This window comes from Ambystoma mexicanum, chromosome 13 (assembly GCF_040938575.1).
Source record: "Ambystoma mexicanum isolate Mex_15411 chromosome 13, UKY_AmexF1_1, whole genome shotgun sequence".
Taxonomy (NCBI): domain Eukaryota; kingdom Metazoa; phylum Chordata; class Amphibia; order Caudata; family Ambystomatidae; genus Ambystoma; species Ambystoma mexicanum.
This window is the reverse complement of record NC_090938.1, coordinates 261083545-261103453: the sequence shown is the minus strand read 5'-3', so window position 1 is coordinate 261103453 and position 19909 is coordinate 261083545.

Sequence of the window (19909 nt, the reverse complement as noted above, 5' to 3'; positions counted from 1 at the left end):
GGTCATTTTCTGACACAAGTTTGTCTATGTCCGGAATCATCTTGTCATGTTTAAGTGGCATCTTGTTATATTTGATCATTCCTTTCACCTTACAGCCAGTAAATACTCCACAAAACTATTTTGCACATAATGAGAGTCAGTGACTAAAACTATGTCTTTGAGTCTTTTTTCTACTGCTGTAGTTATTGCCTTATAATTGGCAGACAGTTCTGCCACTTGACTGCTTTTGGGGCCTATCCTCATGCTTACTCTTGGACTGTTGTCACATTTGAATAATATATTTCCTATTCCTGCTACAAGTCCATTTTAATTATCATTTTGTACATGGTACGCACATCCATCACCATGTACAGTTGGTTAATCTTTACATGTTTCTTCGTTGAAGGCCTTGTGTGGGGATTGTTTAAATTAATTCAAACTTCTCTCTAGCTCTGTGTCATCAGGCGTACAGACAGCTACACAATCATGCAACTCTGTTTGTTCTTGAGCAACTGGGCTCTTTTTATTTTCTCAATATCTAATTTCTACTGAAATCCCTGTAGTGCTAATGTCCATGAAGTAATTCTTGACTGGGCCAAACTCTCTGATATGATTCTCTTACTTTGCAAAAATTGCAGAGGCTGGTGATTTATTTCAACAATCAACCACTCCTTTTGAATTATGGGACAGAAATGTTGTAATGCCCAGACAGTGGTCAGAAGCTTTTTTCGCATTCACAGAATTTGGACTTCTGACAATGCTTTGCTAGCATATGCAAAGGTTTTGTTATTTGTGTTGTGTTTTTGATATAACAGTGCTGACATGTATTGCACTGTGAATCATATTTCAACATAGACATCCTGGTATTTCATTGGATATGCCAAACATGGTGCTTTCATTAGACACTCTTTTATCATGGCCACTGCCTCATTTTGTTCCTTTTCCCATTTCCAGAGTACACCAATCTCGCCAACGGTTGTGTAATCTCTGCATTATGTTCTATACATTTTCTGTTGTAACTTGTCATTCCTAAGAAGCTCTTTAAACCTTTCAAATTCATGGAATATTTTAGTTTCCAAATTGCTTCACTTTCTTTCTTTTGTGGGTTTAACCCATGCTCTGTCTCTTCATGACCTGGGAAGTTTACTCTTTTTCTGCACCACTGTGCTTTCTGTAAAGATGCTTTTGTGCTAGCCTTCTGTAGCTGACAAATGAGCACATGTCTAATCTCATTGAGGTGGCTTTTCAGATCTTCATGTTTGATAAGCACATCATCCCCAAAGACTATTGTCCCTCTTTCCGCTGCATGCGGGAGTGCCTTGTTCAGGAATATCCCAAACTCACTCTCACTATTGACATGCCCAAAAGGGATTAAGGACCATGCATATTGTGATTCGTCAAATGAAAATGCAAACACGTTTTGAATATCTTCAGCTAGTGGCACACACCAATATCCAGCTGTAAGGTCTAAGGTGGTAAATACCTTAGACCCGTGAACCTATGAAAGATCCTGATCAATAAATGGAAGAGGTGACCTTGAAACAGGTACCTTTTTGTTTAACTCTCGTAGATCTGCACACAAGCGCCATTGGCCATTTGGTTTTAGCACACCTAACATAGGGGTATTTGATGTATTATGAATAGGCCTAATGATTCCTCTAGATTCTACATTTATTTTTGATTATTTCAGCTAGCGATTCCAAACATGCAAGGGGTAACCTTTATTGTCACACAAACACTTGCTCCCTACCATGTCCTTCTGATAGTCTGGCCACATGTAAATCGGTCAGCCCACAGTCATATGCATCTTTGGCAAAAACCTGTTTGAACTCCATGAATATTTTTCTCAATTGGTCTTTTTCTTCTTCTTTATTTGTGCAAGCATCTGCGGCTTGAATCTGCTCCTCTACCATTTTAGAAAACTCTTGGCAATCCTCCTCTAATCATGTGGCAGTGTCTCTTTGGAGAGTCGCTATATTCAAATATATTGGAATGGTGACCTCCATGTCGATAAGTTATTTTTCTCTTTTAGATTGACCTAATTCGAATAGGATCCAATCATCCTGATCACAGCATACCATTTCACTTGGCTCATAAGTATATACAGACAGAACTATAAAGATCCTGTTAGGCTTAATTGCCAATGACTCTAGTAACTCACCCTGTGCAGTCACATAGCTTTCAGGGATGTTCAAGGTCACTGGGTTACTGAAATCGGCAGTGAAGTAAGATTTCTGTATTGCCATTCCAAATGCTGAATTCTCTTCCAAATGAATGCTTTGACACCATTTTTGTCCACCAGAATTTGAATGGGTCCATCCCCATTCTCTATCAGTGGTGTATATTCACATTCTGATCCTTGCTGCTTTATGGATTTATTTATGCGTACAATTGTGTCAGAATTTTGTATCTGTTGTCCCTTCCTGTATTTTAATGCTACTGTAAATTTCCTCCTGGTAAATGCGGAAATAGTAACATCCTTTTTCACCTGAAGCTCAATTGCAAATGGCCTCATTTGGGCACAATGGTAAGCTTGTCTTTTTTCTTCAAATGCAGGTGCTGTTCCATCAAACCTGTACCAGACCTTTTGATTTAGAAAGTCTAATACTATACACATTCTGTGAATGAAGTCATTTCCCAAATAAAATGTACTTTGTTTTCCGATCATGATCCACATATTGTGATGAATGCTACTAGAGCCAATTGTAATTTTTAACATGCACCTTTCTACTATTCTCTGTCCCAACTCTGGGTCATCTACATCAAAAATGTGTTGATTCTTTATTTTAAACTTTGAGATCTCCTCTCTGTCAAGTATTTGCTGGAGTATCTGTTCATTAATGAAACTCCTTTCATGCTCAAGCACCACAGTGGCTTCAATCACTTCAGGATGTCCATTCACATGGATAGGGATCCATGACTGCCTCTGAGATTGTTGAAATTTATTTTTCTTGATTTAACTCTGGAGCAATACTTGGTTTGCATTTTTCTTCATTTAGATAAAACCACAAAAACACAATGTGTTTTCATCTTGTTTGCCAGTTTTTCTTGGGATCCAAAAAAATCTCCAAAGACCACTTCTCTTTTTTTCCTTGCATTTCATCCTGACACATGAGAATGAAAGTGACACTAGACACACAGCCATTCTGAAGATGTACTTCCACTGCACTTTCTGATTTACCAACAGTATGGCATTCTTTTACACTGTTGCTGTGGGTCATTATTTTTTTAGCTCTCGATGTTTTTTTTGCTAAGGACCACAATACTCCATTTACCCCATCAAAGAGGGGCAATAACCTCTTCAGGCAATTCGACCCTATTAGAAAGGGTATTTCATTAATGGGTGAGACCAACACTTCCTGTCTCATCCGATGCTTCGCTATCTTTATGTCAACCTCAGTGCCACCTTCGATATGTATTTCTTCCCCATAAAAATTGTGCACAGGGCCTTCATTTTACCTCACCTTTACATGATTTTGTGGGGATCTCCCTTCATTGATACATTTCACCAGTTCTTTTGACATTATTGTTGCTTGGGCACCTATGTCAATCATTGCAAATGCATTACATTTTTCTTCCATAGTGATAGGTCCATAGTACCTATCCTCAACCTCTTCTAATATGCATAAAACATGTGCATTTTTACTAATTTCAGGATTTACTTCACTTAACTCTTTTTTACTTTTTGCTAGGCAAATGGGAATACAAAATTACATGTTATCCTCCTTTTTGGCCATTCATTTTGAATTTCTCTGTCTATTCTGATGGGCTCAGAACCCATTTGGAGTGTATCCACTAACTGCCCCTCTGTCTTGGGAGCACTAGTGTTCACACATCAATTACTCATTGGGCCTCTCACCATTGTATGAATCCTCGATACTTACTTCCACATTGCACCATGTTGGCTGGGTATTTTCACAAGTGTCACATGATTTCTGTCCCGTGGTTCAAAATATTCCTCAGGTGACTGACCTGGCCTTTTGGGTAATTTTTTCCTCTGCCTGGGTATCAACAGTATTTTGATGATCAATTAGGGATAATTTATCTGTTGATCCTAAATCTTCGTTTTGTGTTTCACTTTTACATGGGATATTCTTTTTAAATCTGCTTCTCTGTTCTTTGGGTTTTTTCTTGTTCAGTTTCCTCTTTCTGCTCTTCATCTTCACACACCTGAATGGTATAGTTCAAGTCTAAATTGAACCACCCACCCTTTTTGTGTCTGTGTCTGTTGAAATTCCCTGTCTCACTTTCATTCGTTTGCTTTTTCATTTTTAAATCGGCAAGCAATTCAGTGCTTTTTTTCAAGGACGATTCATGGGCATCTCCGTTTTCATCCATGAAGGGTTGATTAGCTAGTCACTTGTTGTCGCTATTCCCAAGATCACTCATATGGTCTTCTGCATATGGTCTCGGGAGGATAGCTCAGGGACAACATGCTTGCCTTGGAAGCAAGACGTCACAGTGCAACACAGGTTCGATACCTGAGTCTGCGCTTAGAAACTTCTGGCTATTAGCACATTTTAAATAACCTGTCATCATCATCATCAACTTCACGTGGCTGTTGTTTTTGGACTGCACACAATTTTCTATCTGTTGAGACAACATTTTTACTTGGGTCTCTAAGCATTGAAACATGACCATGTCTCTGAATTCCTCTATTTGTGGTCTAGGCTGGTAATTATTAAACTCACCCTTATTAGGCCTGTTCTGATATCTTTCAGGAGATTGAATTCTATTTGTGTTATCTCTGAATTCACGTGATGCAGGAGGTGGAGAATGTGGAGGACCATCCTTTGACCATGGACATATTTTCTGGAGGAGTTACACCTAATGATGTGGTATTTTATTCTGGTGGTAAATAGTGGTATCTAATTGTGGTACGACTCTCTTCAGAATATTGCCTAACAACTATACTTATTACCAGGGTTAGTCTTTGCACCAGATACTGGTCTTTATACACTCAGTGGGGTGATGGTAACCATCATTTCCACTCACATTATTTTATGTACAATGCAGCCGTATGCCCTTCTGGCCAAAATGCAAAATATATAGATCAGCAAATAATTTTATACACACACACGTCAGGCACTCCTAAGACTCACTTACTAGAAAACAATCTACTTCAGATTTTACCACATGTGGCAATATGAATTACCGCCTGTGGTACAATAAACCTCTTCTGTTGGACCTCGGTCTATGTGCTAATAAAATGCAGTCATGTAATGAGAAGACAACCCTGTTTGTTTTTACATCTTTTTGGGGTTTATCAAATATTAAAATTCAAAGCTGTTCAATTACATCATGTGATACAAGTTACTTGTACATAAGAATGCAAACTGCTGTGCACAATCTTATCCTTCCGACGTTGGACATGAGGAAATTGGCAGGAAATGTAATTTGAGAGAGAGAAAAGAACTCAGTGTGAAAACCTTCATGAACATTTGAAATCGTATTTGCTTTAAACATTGATAAATATTACACATGAAACGATCTGCTAACCCTATCTGACTGCTTGCCATGCACACAGCAATGTCCTCACTTGTGACCTGAATTACCTAAAGGCTGCAATATGCTTGACAGGAACTCGAAAAAAATGTCCCTCTGTCTATCCGCACACAGATAAGGACTGCCACGACCTCAGGAAGCATGTCAGCATTGGACAATGTCTGCCCGTCTCGGCTCAGCATTCGGAAAGGTCTCTGCCAGTCTCTCCCAGGAGGTTACTGAATGTCTACCCCGTCTACATCTACTCACAGTCCCTTTTATGACCTCTTGCTGCCATTCAAAAGAAATCCTTCCCCTCGACCAGATCATACCACTGAACCCCACGTGGTTTTACTGTTAGACAGCAATAAGATACATTTTGTTCCTTCATATCCTGATTCAACAATGGTTTGTCTTTAGCAAACAGAACTTCATATTTAATATTTGCAAAAACCACACAGCTCCTAACTGCACACTTAAACCTCATTGCAGAAGAGCATTTTCCAAAATAATTTTCAAGTTATATCATCTGGACCAATTTGCACTAATTTATATTAAGAACATGTTACAGGTTACTGGGAAGGGGTTAGCATGTCAATTTATGTCAGTAATTATGTTTAGTGCAGGCCAGTCAAATGAAATATCATCCTGAACAATAAGCACTTTTAAAAATGTGCCCTTTGTTCCTGGACCTGTGCATTTCCCAACTACTGCATTTGCCAACTGCATTTGCCACTGCTTGCATGCATTTCTATTTCTCTGTTTCTGTATAAATCCCACTAACACTACGTGTGCATACTAAGCTAATATACTCCTGTAACTCCCAGCGCCCCAGCTACTCCTGCTACTCATACAGTGACTGATTATATTGGCAAAAGACATAATTCATATGTTGTCTTTCATTTGGTGGGAACTGTTCCCTATGCTGGTTTCCATTTTCAATGAATCTATGCACATATCTTGGTCTTTCTTGGTGGCTATATACCGTTGTATTAGGGTCAAATCTACTCTGGCCCCCTAGCATGGCATATCAAGGCGGAATTCCACTCTGGGAGACCTACCAAGATATCTAGCACTAATGTAAGAACATCTATTGCTGGGCTCAATGGGTTTGAACATATGAGTTTGGGGTGATGTTCTCTGTGGGTGCACGTCCCTTTGATTAGGTGTCATGTCGTTCTTTGCCTGAGTTTGGGCTGATTCTAGCGGCATCTTTACAGATTTTACCTCCAAAATTGCTGGGGTGGATTCCTTAGACTTTGGTTTTGCCTCTTTATTCTTAGGCCCCTCCTCTTTCTGACCAAATATCACTTCATACAGTCAGGTCCCATGTTCTATTATCTAGTCTAGTGGGTTTTCCCTGTCAAATTCACAAATTAACTTGGAGACAATTTGTTTTTGGAGATGTAAAACAAGTGTGCAGTTTCAAATTCTACAGAGTTCGGGTTAAAGGTCACATCAAATCATGAAAATGTTCTTTTTATGTTTTGAAATAACTGATGAGGTGTCTCATTTTGTTTTGCCATCATAGTAAAAGCGGCTTTCATGGCATCCTGTAAAGAGTGGTAAGGTGAGAATTGATGTCTAATCTCCTTCTCAAAGTCTGCCCTTGACAACTTTTCTTGTTCATTGAGACCATGCATGATACTAGCAGATGCTGCATCTAGAGTGAAGTGAAAGTACTGTCTATATTGGTCTCTAAATAGTCTTCTATCCAACAATCGCCTCCCTTTTTGAATTATTTCATCAAAGTCTTGATAGATTTCATACATTTTATAGGACTAAATGGTGCATTCTTGTATGTCATTTTGTGGCTTATTCCTATACTCTTGTGGGCAAGAATGTGTGCAAATATTTGCAGGTGATTCAGACCCTAACATTGGGTTATAACCAGGTTTGGTCATGTGGACAGCTGCTGGTACATTTCCTTGGCTAGGGCTGTGATTGAGTTCAGCTCCAGTGAATGTAGTACCATGTCGCTTTCCCTAAGATTTGAGATTAAATATTTGCTGTTCCAGGTTCTTGCATTGTCCATGAAGCTGTTCTGCTTTATGACAGAGATCAGAATTCTCATCCCTGACCTTATTGATTATTGATTGCAATTCATTGTTTTGTGTCTGAGAATGATTAAGTGACATGACTATTTTTAAAATTTCTTCCAGTAATTTAAATATCTGCTGTTCCATAGCATGGAGTTCTTTATCTTTCTCCCTGACATCTTCTCTAAGGGTTTGTATTTTGGAAACTGCAACATCTTTATCTTGCCTTATATCATCCAATATTGCTTTTAAATGGGTTCATTCTTGCTCACTCTCGTTAAGTTGTTTCTATCTCTGAGCCAATTGAATAGCAAGATCGCTACATTTGGGTTGCAATTCCATGTCTACCTCCCTATGCTTTAATTCTGCTTTTAATTGCTGCACCTGATCCCATTCATCGTCCAAACTGCGGTGTAATTTGCTGATGATGTCACTGTCCTTCCATTGCATCTTTATGGATCTGTGCAACAGAAATCAAAGTTTTCCACGCAGTCTAACGATGCAGGTTTTCTCCTCTGTGCGTTCTCTCGCTCGGAATAACCTAAGGAGGCACACCTGCACAAAGGTTCCTTCATCAAAAATACTTTCAAATGCATCTTTTTCCACCTCTATGGTAATCCTGCTTTTTCATGTTGTTGCATTTTCCGAAACCAATTTTCATGGGCATAAAACTTTGCCTCGACGTAATCTGACAATTCAGAAAACTCAGCCTGAATTTGGGACTTGGTGGCACCATTGCAAGTGACGCTAGAGTTAAGTAAACACACAGTCCTGCACTACCTCACATCACTAATTCAATTAATGAGTGCACAATATGGTTATGCTTTAGAATGCAAGGCCACGTCCAGTAATTATTTTACCATTTCCCGGCCAATTGCCAAAATATGTTAGAGATGTTTTGGGTTATATTTAGTATCTCATGGTATTTTGTGGTATTTTGGATGGTGTATTTTGTGGTATTTCTTGGCAATACATTGTAGTAAACTTATTGGGATATTTATAAAGCTGGCAGAGTCTGAATCACTCTGAATTGCAGCAAAACTTGGAGAAATATAATCACAGTTTTACAAGCCCCCTTAGATTCTTATTATTAATGCAGCACCTAAAAATGAACTGAATTACTTAAATTAGGCTACAAAGTTTCAAAAATCCACTTTAACACGCCCCTCACTTAACATCATAATTAACTAGATTAAGCTGGCGATATCTCTGACTCAGCTTGGCAGTAACCCACAAAATCTTTCCACAGCTTTCTGCTTGCTGCGCTCATGGTCAATCACAGAGAGGGTTGCACGAGACTGCAGCTCTTCAAAGGATTGCCAACCCAGGAGACAGGCAGCTTGCAAGAACTCTGAAGACTCAGCCTGCCGAGGATGGCAGATCTTGTCCAGTCTTTCTGCTTCCTTCACCATTGAGTGGTTGATGACCTAGCCTGCTTTGCCTCAAACCTTTATCACAAACCCCCATGTCACTCAAAAAGGCTCCTTCCCATGACAAATTATTCCATTAAAATAGCACATGATTTCCCCTGTACGTTTGCCCGAGATACAAACTGCATTGCTGAAGAGAAAATGCTACATCTCTCCAGCGCTTCCTGCCCCAAGACAATGCCATGTCTTTAGCAGAACGGATCCCACATTGCACACTTTAAAACACAGTGCATCTTCAAGCCTGCACGTTTAAATCATTTTCCTTTGTCATTTTGAGAGTGTCATGCATTTCCATCAACCATCATCCAGTTTATCATGGACTGATTTGCACTACATGTTATTACGGGAGTTATATGTTAACTGGATTTGGGTAAATGAGTATGGTAGTTTCATGTTAGTTTCGTTTTGTTTAGTGCAACTCAGCCCATTCAAATAGCATTGTGGACCAAAGTGATTATGTTCTCTGTATTGGCATCTATTTAGATTCAGCCTGAGTCATACCCTTGAATCACATTTATGAGTCTCACACCATGGCCCTAGTTAAAATTCAAACCGTTGCTAAAATGTGAATGATGAAATGTCTAGTCTACATTCCTACACCTCTACTTTAAAACCACTGTACATAGCTTCCCATAGTGCGGCTAAATAGATTTTAGAAGCCAAAAAGTTTGATTTGGTCACTCCAATTTGAAGGTCCTTACATTGGCTCTCTACATTTTTTAAATTAGGCTGCCTGAGCTTTAACACTCTAGGGTAAGGCCACCCTGCTTATCTTTCCCCAATACATGTGTGTTTTAGCCAGAAATGAGAATTCCTGACATAAAAATACAAAGGTACTTTTTATTCCAATGGCAAAGAAAGTTCAAACAAGATAAAATGTATTCTGGTTTGCTGCCCCAACTTTATGGAATTCTCTTCCAATTCATATCTGTAAAGCTGACATTTTACTGCATTTTAGATACTTGTTGAAACCTGCCCCTTTTGTAGAAATTCTACTTGTCTTTATGGTCAGGTTTTATCTTTGTGTATTTGAATTCTTCTGTTATTTAATGTTTTTATTAGAATTGTTTTTTTTTTCTTTTCAAATTGCACAGTGTCCTATTTGATATGTGTCCCATTTGATGTGAATTATTTCAGGCTTCTTTTGGAACTGCACTCTTACTTTTCTGAAAAAAAATTGTAATAACTTTTATTTATGTATAAGTGTATAGATGTATGAGTGTATAGAGCAGGTGAGTGTACAGAGCGGATGAGTGTATAGAGAAAAGGACTGTGTAGAACAGATGAATGCATAAAGCAGAAGAGTCCGTGGAAAATAACGAGTGCATAGAGCGGATGAGTGCATGGAGCGGATGAGTGCGTGGAGCGGTTGAGTGCGTGGAGTGGATGGTTGCGTGGAGTGGATGTGTGCATTGAGTGGACGGGCGCATAGAGCAGATGGGTGCATAGAGCGGAGGTGTGTGTAGAGCGGTTGAGCGCATTGAGCCAGTAGATCCGTTGAGCGGATGGGTGTGTAGAGCGGATTGTGCACAGAGCGGATGGGTGCGCAGAGCGGATGAGTGAGCAGAGCGGACGAGTGCACAAAGAGCACAAGTGCGCAGAGCAGACAAGTGCGCAAAGCGGACGAGTGTGCAGAGTGGATGAGTGTGTAAGAATGGAACAGTGTGTAGAGCGCATGAATTCGTAGAACGAACTAGTGCGTAGAACGGACTAGTGTGTAGAGCGGACTAGTGTGTAGAGCGCAAGAGTGTATGGAGCGGATGAGTGTATTAAGCGGATGATTGTGTAAGAGCTGCTGAGTGCGTAGAAGTGTGTGAGTGCGCAGAGCGCATGAGTGCGTAGAGCGGGCGAGTGCATAGAGCGGGCGAGTGCACTTAGCGGGCGAGGGCATGGAAGGGTAAGTGCGTGGAGCGGATGAATCCGTGGAGTGGACGAGTGTGTGGAGCGGATGACTGGTGGAGCAGATGGAGTGGGTGAAGTATGTGGAATGAACGGGGGACGTATGCAGATGGAATGGGGACGTATGCGGAGGGAATGGGGACGTATGCGGATGGTATGGGGATGTATGTGGATGGAATGCAGATCTATGTGGATGGAATGGGGACGTACATGGATGGAACAGATGAAGTAGGTGAAAGGTACTGGTGTAATATGTGAAAGGTACAGGTGAAATATGCAGATGGTACGGGTGAAACATATGGATGGGGCGCATAAAACCTTAGAATTCACAGAAATGATCAGAGTACATGGAACAAATCCGAGTGCATGGAACGGACTGGAGTGCATGAAACGGACTGGAGTGCATGAAACGGTTCGGAATGCGTGGAACGTACTGGAGTGCATGAAACGGACTGAAGTGCATGAAACGGACTGGAGTGCATGAATCAGTTTGGAATGCGTGGAACAGATTGGAGTGCGTGGAACGGACTGGAGTGCATAGAGCGGACTGGAGTGTATGGAGCAGACTAGAGTGCATGGAACAGACTAGAGTGCATGGAGCGGACTGGAGCGCATGGAGCAGACTGGAGTGCATAGAAGTTTGTGACATACATGGAATGGCTGGAGTGCATGTAACGTTTGATAGAGCGTGTAAACCATCAAATCACATCACCATGCTTACTCTCTTCTTTACACCATCACTCAACTAGAACACAGAGATACTATGACACCATTCGGTATAGCTGTTCTCATACCAACATCTGCCTCATACTCCACATCACTCTAACTAAACACTGCTGGTTTCACACCCTCCAGCCAGGCGTTCTCCTCAGGCCTAACGCCGCCAGAACTGGTCTGGATAAAACCTACCAGAACGAACACATACTCTTGATCTCTCAACCACCACACCTACCGCTATGAAGCAGCTATTACACGAATACCACACCAGCTGCACACATATCCGGTGCTCACATACAGCTTTGACCCTCACTACTCTCTCTACTGACTTGAACTTCGGTTCCCGAGGGCGTTCAACCTACCAGCACCTTGAGACCATACCAATGGTACATAAGGCGCTATATAAATGCAAAGTAACATAACATAACATAACATTAATTGGCAGCATAAACTGCGTACAGGGGAGTGCAGTCATTGAGGTCGCACACTAGAGTTCACAAGGTCAACATTGCCCTACAGGATATAGTTCAACAGGTACTTGGTGGAAACACAGGGTCATATTTCGTCATGCATCACCGCTGTACATAATTATGTTGGGCATTCAAGCATTGGGGGTAAGGTGGCACAGGTATGACTTAAATTTGGTCCATATATCCTTGGGGAGGGAAATGGGGTGCAACAGGGTGATATATAGTCCCTCAGAGTTCTTTGCCATGTTATTGCCACCAACCATGCCTTGACATTGGGTTGGGAGGCGTCTTTCCATGTCAGTAGTATGCATCTCTTGGCCAGTGTGCAGCCTATATTCATAAAGGATATGAGTGTCTAGTTTGGTAAGTTCCCCCATTCCCTGAATAAAGCTCCTAGTGGAGAGTGAGCCAAGGGTAGGTCCACAATTTTGGATTGTGTGTCCAGGACGGAAGTCAAGAACATCTGAAGTCGACTGCAGGCCCAGAACATGTGCATGTGATCCGCTTGGGTACAGAGGCATCTGGGGCAACAGTATTCAGTGGTTTGGTACATTCTGCTGAGTTTCACGGGGGTATAGTACATTTTGTTCAGTAGTTTGCATTGCATACATCGAAATAGCCACATTTTTGGTATGAGCACATATTTGCTTCCATCGTACATTGGATAGTTCTATCCCCACGTCTTCGGACCAGCTATTTCTCACCTTAGAGGATGGGGATGGTTGTTTATTCAGCAGGATTTTGTATAGTGTCGAGAGTAGCCACTGTCTACCACTGGAGTTTGCAATGTATACTAATGCTTCAGACTCAGGGGGTTCAGCTGGGAAATATGGCCATTGTGCCATCACTGCCGCCGAGTTCTAAAATATTGTATAAGTTCCAGCCCTGTACCTGTATGCTCCCGTCGCTAGGTTAATGGAGAGATACATTTACCATCTGGGAACAAAGCAGCCATTACCTTATAGCACAAGCATTCCCAGCGTGTCTCTGCTGCAGTATCCTAGGTCGCTCCAAGCCAAGGGAATCTCCACAATGGAAGCCATTTGTAGTATGGGTATGCAGTGCCAAATGTCGCTCAGATAGTGTGCCAAGCTAGTACTGTAGGTGCCACTGGGTCGAACGGGCAGTCATCCTTGTATTTGTGGTTGAGAATCAGTGTTTTTAGATCAGATCTGCCTAGCGCCAGTTGTTCGATTTTGACATGTGGGGATTGTAGGGATCCACCACACCAGTGGTGGGGAACTGGGCCTTTGCAGCAACCCTGTATAGTTCAAGATGTGGCTCTAAATCCCACCCATCATAGGGAGGAGTCATATCCGTCCACCTCTTCCGGACCAGCCGCTGTGCCAAAGGAACTGTGCGAAGTGCCCATGAAGTCTACTGAAGAAGGGATTGCCAGGCCACACGGGGACATTAATGAATTTATATAGTAGTTTAGGTACTAGTATCATTTTAATCAGGGACAGTCTTTTTGCTTTAATTACTGGGAGTGCCCTCCATCTATTCAGCCTGTTCGTCACATAACCCTCAGCCTCTTGATAGTTGTTTTTCAATGGAGTGGACCATGCACCTGAAATGACCACCTCCAGATGTCTAATCCCATTCGGAGACCAGCGGAGGGGATATTCGTTGTGTGTTTTTTTAGTGCCAATATTTACATTCTCATAAACACCTTGCTTTTCTTTCTCTCACATTTGAAATATTTACATTCTCCTAATCTATGATCTATCACAATATTATGAGAGAGCATTCTTCCCTGTATTTAATGTACTGTGGTGTGTGTCAATGGCCTAGGAACATCTCTTGTGAAGGAAAATGGGGTTGCCACATGGGAGTCACCCCTCAGCAAAGTACATGTAATCTTGGCTTTTACTCCACAATGTCGTCTCTGAAACCGTATGCGGGAGAGAATGCACACTGCATTCACCTATGTCTAGTCCACAGTCAGTACCATGCAGGAAAAATGTATATCATACGTATGGCACTGCAAGACTACTAGCACTGCAACTAAAACAGATCAAGGGAGCCCCAGCCGTTAACTGCAGATCCACATGCTTCAACAGCATAAACCATACACATGCAAAGCTGACACCACAAGAGAAATGCAAAAAAAATCCTAACTAAACAAAGGAACCAATCTCTCAACAGACAATACTGACAAAAGAAGAATCCGACTGAAATGCAAAGGATTATGGGAGCAGATAATTAATAGAGATGCTCAGATGAACCATCAGCGAGTACTGAGCATATACTTGAATCCATTTACTGAATGCATGTTCAGTCCGAAGATGTAATGGAAACAATAGTGATTGTTGAGGGTTAATCATAGCCTGAAAGAGCAATTTCCACCATATTAAATAATGTTTATTAAAAAGGGTACTGAGAGTAAAAACGTGAAAATGCAAGAGTGAAAGCACTCTCTTTATGAAGTGAGAGGCCAGACAAGACATGTTACCAAAAGGCATACATCCTCAAGCAGTTTCTCTAACAAAAAGAATAAGCACACAACATTTTAATAGGACACATATGGCTCTGGGTACTGCTAAAAAAGAGGATTGCCAGTACTATAAGTACCCCCAAAGGATCTACATAATATACATCGATGCATCACCCGAAGAACAGTCTGTAAACATCGAAGAACTAGTTGTGTTTGATTGCACTCTTATCAGGCCAACTAAGAGCAAGCATATGTGATTTCAGACGAGACTGGCATTTTCATTCTTCAGACCTAGTTCTCATTATGTATTGATTCAGCCTGGCTCTTAAAGTCTTTGCAGGTGTGGAAGCACTGTATCTGAAACATGTCTTGTACATAATGTTCTAGTGTATGAATATTATCAGTTGCATGATGTTTGTTTGTGGCTGATAAGATTAAGATACAATTGTGCTAAAGATCACACTCTGAAAACGTTGTGAAGTTAGGAGTAGCACATATGGTTTAGAGCATGTATGTTTGTTATTTCCTGCAGTGATTTCAGTTTAAATCCCAGCAGAAAAATGGAGGGGGTGTAGGAAGAATCTAGACTCCACATTTGAACATGTAGGCTACGCATTTCATCATTCACATTAAGCAAGGGTTTGTACTTAGGGCCAATGGTGTGAGACTCATTGCTAGGGTCAAGAGTATGAGTCACAGGCTGAATTTAAATAGATGCCAATGCACAGAGTACATGCTAGAAAATGATCACTTTGCTCCATGATGCTATTTTAATGAGCTGACTTGCACTACAAAATAATACTAACATGACATTAATATACTAATTAACCCAACACCATTTAACATGTAACATTTGTGAAGCTAGGAGAAGCACATATGTTTTACAGCATGTATGTTTGTTTTTGTCCTGCAGTGATTTCAAGTTAAATCCCAGCAGAAAAAAGGAGGGGGTGTAGGAAGTATCTAGACTCCACTTTCAACGTGTAGGCTACACATTTCATCATTCACATTCACATTAAGGCAAGGGTTTGAACTTTAACTAGGGCCAAGGGTGTGAGACTCTTTACTAGGGTCAAGAGTATGAGTCCCAGGCTGAATTTAAATAGATGCCAATGCAGAGAGTACATGCTAGAAAATTATCACTTTGCTCCATGATGCTATTGTAATGGGCTGAGCTGCCCAAAAATATAATACTAACATGAAATTAATATACTAATTAACCCAGCACCATTTAACATGTAGCAGATTCCCATAATAACATTTAGTGCAAATTAGTCCATGAGATAAGCTGCATGTAGATTGAGCAAAATGCATGATGCTCTTAAAATGAAAAAAAAAATGATTCAAACATGCAGACTGGGTCTGTGTTGTAAGCTGAAGAATGTGAAGATCCAATAAAATTATGGCATTGTACTGGAGAAGGAAGCACAGGAAAGATGTATAATTTTTCTCTTCAGCAATGTAGTTAGCACAATGAGGAAGACACAGAGGAAATCATGTGATGTTTTAGTTGGATGATCTGGTCAAGGCAAGGTGCTCTTGACTGACAAAGTGTTTCATGAAAAGGTCTTGAGGCAGAGTCAGAGAGGAATTCCTTTTCTTGCACTCATTGATGGAGGAGCAGACATCTGGTGCTGGGCTGACTGTCTGCTGGGCTAAAATTGTGTCTGTCTCTCTCCTGGGTTGGGAAACTTTACAAGAGCTACAATGATTCGGGTGACATTCGTTGTGAATGACCCTGGATAATTGGAAAGCTGAGTCGGGGAATATCGCCAGCTTACCTTGGAAATATTCTGTTAATTGAGATGCTGGTGAAGTGAATGATACTACGTAGCACAGATTAGATAATTCAGTTCATTTTTATGGGGTTGCATTACAGATTTGAATTTAAAAGTACATTTAAAACTGTATTTATATTTCTCAAAGTCTTGCTGTTATTCAGAGCATAGTTATCCTGCCAAATTTGATGTGAAGCCAAGGTTGATTTAGCAGAGCATGGCACAGATAGAGCATTTGAAGCCATTGCAGGAAAAACTTTGCTTACATTGTGAATTACAACATGGGTGTATCACTGGGTACATTGCGATTCTCCTCTCCTTAGGGTTGGTACATTTCGCACACATGCACTACACACTCAAAATATGTCCTTTTCAAAGATCAGCACACTAACCACCAAATCAGCGAGCACCCTCACCTTCAGCGAAGACAAAGCCACTAGAATTTAAGGATGAATATCCAATATTGACCAAGAATATCCACCGGATGAAGATCCAGAAAGGTTTATCAAGTTGGAAAGGCTAATTAGAATGGACATTTCTCAAAAACGACGTCCCACCGCACTTGCTCAGTATTATAAATCACACAGAATCCCTTGTGGAATAAGGGTATACCTTAGACCTACATTGTGCAAAGAGAATCAGGAATTAGTCAAGAGGTGGGAGCAGATCTTAAATAAGTGTTCTTTACATCTGATACTACTGATGATTGAGGAATTGGCTAAATCATTCTCTTCCATAGAACAGAAGGTGGAGAAAATGAAGGAACTACTTTCCATATTGAAGTCTAGTGAAGAACTAGGTAAAATTCTAGAGGACACTAACCATAGACTAGACCAATATCGAAAGGATATAGAACAGAGGAAAATTAGGAAGTTTCGCAGAGACACTTTGGACTACTAGTGAAAAATGCCTAACTATCTGCGCTTCCCAACCATCATTATGTGAATAGGCTATATCTGTATAGGTATATGTACCCACAAGTTTCCCTTATAAAGTAAAATGGCTGACAACAGTCTCATTTTTATAGTTACAAAAATGTTATTCACAGAAAACACTACACGCCAACACGTGTTTCAGCCCTCTCTGGGCCATCATAAGGGCATTTAAAGAATGATATTTATGTGACTGATATAAGGAGCACTAGAATTGTGTGCGTTGGTTAAGAAATGTGTCAACTTGCATATATTTCAGCAAGTCACAAGCTTCCCATTATACACGTGAGGTTATGAGCTTTTGTTTCCGTAATGGGTATCGTCTAATTCGTCATCTTGTATGCATTAGCCGCTTGAATGCGTGTCTGTCTGGTGATGTCATCACATAATGACGGTTGGGAAGCGCAGATAGTGAGGCATTTTTCACTATTAGTCCATGTTTCCCTAGAAGGGGCACCGAGAAATTACCCTTCTACGCCCCACTACTGCAGCAAACCCTCGAGAGTAACATTTATCTAAACGAATTGCCAGAGATTGTGCGCATCTACCCATATTGGGGTCAATTTCTCTGACCTTTTCTTCTTACACTTTGGACTACGCTCGCAACATTTTGTACACGTGGCAGGAATTCTATAGTAACCAGAGATCTGGGCCAGGGACACAACCGAGGCAACCAAGACCAACACCTCATACACCCAATACAGACAGCAGAGAAGTAACAAGTGCAGAAACCGAGAATATACCAACACAGGGGATCCCTAACATAGCAGTCAAACCACTGGGACAGGCGAGTGGTAGTTCAGGCACGACAATTGTCATCCCTGCACAAACACCTTTTTTAGGAGGAGAAAAGCCAGAAGAGGACAGAGGAAAACCCAGAGCCAAGAACAAGTGATCACTTCCACAATAAGGAATTCAAGTCTAAACATTTTAATAAAGCACAAATAGATACTCTTAATTTGGGTGTGTCTGACATACCCACCAACAACCGTTCAGACTTTGAAGAAGAGATTAATCTCTTCAAATTGATAAGAAAAATTGAACTGAAAGTGTTTTTCGAAGGGCTACCTGACATTCAAGAAAGATCCAAAACCTTCGATTTTCTGGAAATGAAAAACAAGAGCTCTTTCCATCCACAGGCCAATCACCCTGTGATTGACGTGTTTATAATCAAGTCCAAGAGAGATCTCAAGAGAATCAATTCTATACCAAAAGCAAAGGGTAACCTAAAGAAACATCAGGCTAGGATTCTCAAAAATCTTGCGGAAGACAGGTCTATCATCATGAAGCCAGTGGACAAAGGTGGTGCCTTGGTAAGAATGGACACAGCACAATATAATCTAGGATGTCTCAGATTGCTTCAGTATGAGAGAACTTACCTTGAGTTGGATCATTACCCGACCAACGAGATAACAATTATCATTGAAAACACTATTGAGACTGCAGAATTCCTCACACAAAAACCTCCCACAATACTGGTTTTCTATGCTTTACCTAAGATACATAAGGATACCAAAAATCCCACGCCAGATCTATTGTAGCAGGTACAGAGAGTATCTTCGACCCGCTCACAATATATATGGATACAGCACTACACCCGCTGGTACAAAAATCATCAACATACCTTAAATAAACATTGTATTTTCTAAGGTTACTAAGTGATCTTCACTTGACAGACAAAGATCAAATACTTTTTTCACTGGACGTGAGTAGTCTGTATACTTCCATACCACATATGGAAGGCATTGATGCTCTAGAATGGCTGATCCTTCAACACTACAAAGTACAAATCCATAAAGTTTTTGCCAATGAACTCATAAACCTCATTCTTTACAACTATTTTAGGTATGAGGGTAAGTTTTACATACAGACCTCTGGAACATCTATGGGCTCATCAGTAGCACCCACCTATGTGAACAGCTCCATGCCTCACTTTGAAAAGACCATTATACTGCATAAATAGCCATGGAACTCCAAGATCTTATTCTGGAGGAGGTACATAGACAATATATTTGCCATTTGGGGAGGAAAACCTCTAGAACTTACAGGTATCTTTGAGTATATTAACCAATGTCATGAGCACATCACATTTGCCATGGATGTAGGAGAACCAAGCCTACACTTACTGGATGTGTGGGTCACTCTCTCCGAAGGAATGATCACCACAAACATATGCAGCAAACCCATTGATGACAACAATACATTACATTATAAGAGCTTTCCTCCTACTCACTGAAAGGAAAGCCTACTGCATAGCCAATTTCTTAGATGACAATGCATAGTATACAACAGAGAAACATTACAAAAGGAGTACGACTTCATGACAGAAAGGTTCAAAGAACGGGGCTATCCTTCTGAAATTTTGAAAATGGCAGTAGCAAGATCTGAAACTCAACAGAGACTAAATAATATTAAAACCCAATCCCAAGGAGGAGAAAGACAGGCTTTTCAACATATTGAAATATTCAGGAAAGAGCTATGAAGTCAACAAGATTATCAAGAAGAATTAGAACCTGATTAAATTAAGGGTTGTGGTAAAATCATTGGGATAAGGTAACACTAGCAATACTGATCTCCATCTATATATACAGTACTGAAGACTGTGAATTGAATGATTCTCACCATTAGCACATCGAACCAAGGACTAACCCTTGAAATTCAGGTAATAGATTGGGCACCTCTCAAGGTCAGATTACATTCCCTAGCCACCGTAGTGTTGAAGTTCATCTTGCAATTCTTTCTTG